At 38.8% G+C, this 4,052-nt stretch overlaps 1 long non-coding RNA gene across 1 annotated transcript; it reads right to left on the reverse strand.

Annotated features, from left to right (window-relative positions):
* Positions 1-2,034: 2,034 nt before the first annotated feature.
* On the reverse strand, positions 2,035-3,240 carry LOC105357872. The gene is made up of 3 exons (XR_911682.3): positions 2,954-3,240; positions 2,690-2,763; positions 2,035-2,289 (listed from the first exon to the last, which is right to left on the reverse strand). It is a non-coding gene; the product is annotated as an uncharacterized LOC105357872 (long non-coding RNA).
* Positions 3,241-4,052: the final 812 nt, after the last annotated feature.

Consider the following 4,052-nt stretch of genomic DNA (forward strand, 5'->3'; position numbering starts at 1 on the left):
TGTTAACGTTAAAGTCATCATGTTATTTGCTTTCCTTTAATTTGTAACACCTTTATTATCCAGAAATAATGTTTTCATAGTTTCATAGAAATAGTTTTTTCAGTTGATCAACTTCTCCCTCTGCCCTGTAATGTGCTCTGCAGTGATGAATCAGATGCATGTTAAAATCGACTCTTATCACCTGCCAGACGCTCCACTGCATTCTTCATGTGTAAATTCATGCCTTGAATTGAGTAGGAGAGCTGACCCGAGGGTCAGTCATTCCTGACACGGCCCCCTCCTGTGAAGGTAGTGAGCTGCGGAGGATGGTAAACTACTGCGCCTTTTGTCACTCACCCACGAAGCAGGGAGGGGTTTGAAGCAGCGGGATTTTTCTGTGTAAAGATTTATGAGGTCTGCTCTTCTGCTTGGAAAGAGATTTAGAAATGTATTAGTCATGTTCAGTCTTCACCGTCTCCAACACCGTAAGTTGATCAGTTATGAAAGCCAGCAAAGGGAAAAATCCCTAAAATTTTCTTTGTCCGAAATGAAGGACCTGGAGCAAAATCTTTGAAAAATATATTCTATTACATGCATTCTGGCAGCTTTTCATTCACGCTTAATCAAGAAACAAAGACAAATTGTTCTTACTTACCATTAAGGACTTGCTGCCCTACAAAAAGAATTTGGAGAAGTGCTAAAAGCAACAAAATCCCACAATTTAAGCTTTTCCTTATTTAACCAAAAACACAAGTCACACTCTAAAACACAGACAATCAAGACAAAGACAAGAACTTTTAACCGTTTCTGCAAAAGACATAACACAACAAATTAGGTACCTTACACAAACAAAAATAAACCATTTCACTGAAATGAATCGTTCATAACTAGCGTTTTAACATTCATGTTCCCTCTTGTCCTGTTCTACCAGACCCTGCTCCATTTCACTTACAATGCCTTTCATTTCTCCTGCTTTTCACCTTACATTTCTTGTCTCTACATTGCAACATCCTTCCAAATCCTCAAAAACCATGTTTCTCTTTTCTTTACCTCTTCCTTTTCCCCATTCTGATAACAATTTTCAAATACTATTGATTATGATTCAAACAAACAAAACCGCCACTAATTCGCTTCTCATTCAAACTGCAGTGCACAAGATCAAAACAAACAGAAAAACGAAATTAAACAAATTAAAAATGTCAATAATACTTCTTCAAACAAAGCTGAACTTAATCGCGGTTATTAGGACATACAAACAAATTAGAGACATGTATTCACAATAAGAAAACCGAAATAATTACAAAATTATTTTACCCCAAATGTATTAGACCCTGCAACCATGCACGTTGATCTCGCCGTTGCGGCAGAGGCTGCCGTCGGAGGCGCTGTGCAACATAAAAACCTTTTTCGGCGAACCGAAAACCCACTGAAATTTGTTTTTAAACGACGTCCTACAACCGAGGTCATTACCACGCTCGATAACGACGATCCCCACCATGATTTTACCGCAAATTACATCCCAAACTCTTCAAATTTTCCTCATGAAAAAGTTCAGCACGTTCCGTCATATTTGGTCGTCAGGGACGCGTCTCGCCGACCACATGGTACAAACAAAGCCAATCACAGTCGACGACGCCATTTTGGCTAGGACTCCGTCACGCTTACCACGTGGTACAGTCAAACCCAATCAGAATCGTCGACACATTCGAAGCAACTAAAACGGCCCGTCATTGGTCCATGCAGGGCCGGCCCTGGTCTTCTGGGGGCCCTAAGCGAAATTTAATTTGTGGGCCCTCTAACTGGTCAGCAGCACCAAAAAAACGCAACTGTTGTTGTAATATAAATGAGATCTGTCTATTAATACATTTTTGAATTATTTTTGCTGCCGAAGAGTTGAATACAGTATATTAGCTGCATGTTGGATGCACATTAAGTGGTGCCAAACAAATTTTAAATGTAAAGAAAAAAAAGAATGACAAATGTATATATAAATAGATATATATTTTTAATGTAACAATAGGCACTCAACAAATGACATTCACAAAACTCCAAATTATTAAAAACAGCAACTTAATAGAAACTCAAATAACGATAAAACAATCCAACATAAAGAACACAACAGCTCAATGAGGGGGATTCTGGAAAGTCAGAGTCTCTCAGTCTGAAAAGGACCTCTCTGCACCAAATCCATTCTTACTGGATCAGAGACTGTGGTTGGTCATTCATCTGGACCAACTGGATTTGAGGTACCGGTAGGTGGAATTTTGGATCCAGTCGGCTCCTCTTCCATATACGCCTCTCTTGGAGCCTCTGGAACATAAGAGACAGAACTTCAATAAAAGCAAACAGTGAAAAGTAAAACAGTCAAATGTTTCCCTTTCAACAGTAGAAGTGGTGACAGGAGTTTCTTCTGCAGCTAAAAAACAAGAATTATTATTATACAATTATCAATGATAAAGTTAATAAAATATCTATAGCAGAATACTAATAATAGTTTAGTGGCTCATTTAAAATCTGTGTACAGGTTTTTCACAATTTCATGATCTTTTTATATATTAATAAGAGATTTATTGGTTGTGTATTTGCATGAGATCATATTTATTAATTTAATTATGAACAGTTTGGGCACCATACTTTTCAGCTGCTGTTTATGAAAAAGGGGTTATGCAGACACTGTTTTTTTAATTACTTTACATGCTTTTAAAATTACCTGAGATGACATCTTCAGTGAAGTCAGGATCATCTTGGGATGTGGACGCTGCACAACCTCCAATATTTTTGATACTTTTTGAGAGCAGAAGAAGAAACTGAATCAGAATTAGTTTCGAGTTTTCCATTGGAAATTACGACAAACGGGGTCGTTATGTGTGGAAACTTCACCTCGGATCGATTAGTATCTTACGTAAAAATTGCGCAGCTGCACAGAAAGACTGGATAATGTAAAAAATACGGCCCCAACATCTTCCAAACTTACCTTTTGATTGGTGTTGAAGTTCTTCATCTTTTTCTGTGGCATGAAGTTCTCTTGTTGTCGCTTTGATCAGCGTGACAAAATGTGCTTGTTTTTTTCTTTTCCCCAACTTTATTGATACAAACTCCTCTCGTAAATGCACACTGTGCCAGGCTCAGATGCAAATATGTTGACCAATCGCTGCTAAGAGTGGTGTAACGTCATTATTTGGGTTGCCAGATTGGTTCAGGTGTGCTGACAGGGGGGATCATCAAAGTGCAGGCTACTTTCTTTTGCACAACATTCAGAGCGCACGTTGGTACGGAGGTTCTATGAAATGGGTTGCCAGATTTGGGTCTTTTTTATATTATTTTTGTCGCCACTTCGGGGCCCTGGTGGTGACGGGGGCCCTACGCGGCTGCGTAATTCGCGTATAGGGAGGGCCGGCCATGGGTCCATGTGATGTAAACATGCTGTGAGCAAGATGGCTGCGTCCGTAGAGCAGACAATACACAGGGAAATGTGGAAAATACAGTTAAAATACACAGATTTCAAACACTTTTTCATTCCATTCATTCTCATTCAAGCCATTTTCACCGCTGTTGTCAAGTCAAGTCGTCAGCGTCATCAAGTCTGTCGTCAAAACAAAATTCACCGGTTTCCTCATTTCTTCTGTCTAGTGCACCTTTCATTTTTATTGTGAATCTCTCTGTGGTTTCTCTACGCATTAAAAATAATTTGTGAAGGTTCGCTGCCTTCCTGGTTTTTCCGAAAATCCTAAAACGCGCAAAATTAGTTCCTATAGTAAACACTGTTTTTCGTGAACGGGTTTCTTCACAGGCTCAATAACAGACGCAAACCTAGTTAATTTTAACGTAATCCAAATATCACACGCTCCCAATTTAGTGTTTATTCAATTTTTGACAGGCTGAACAGACACAAAACCTGCACAATTTCCTTAAATTCAATTTCATAAATTTCCTAAAGTCCAATTTGCTGTTTCAGGAGTGTGAACCACAAAACTTATACAGGTGCGCTATGCCGTCCACATACTTCACTTCCCCAAAATTTGAGTTATTCACTAAAAGAATAACGTAATCAATATGCAGAATTTACGAACAGG

Source organism: Oryzias latipes, chromosome 6 (assembly GCF_002234675.1).
Source record: "Oryzias latipes chromosome 6, ASM223467v1".
Taxonomy (NCBI): Eukaryota; Metazoa; Chordata; class Actinopteri; order Beloniformes; family Adrianichthyidae; genus Oryzias; species Oryzias latipes.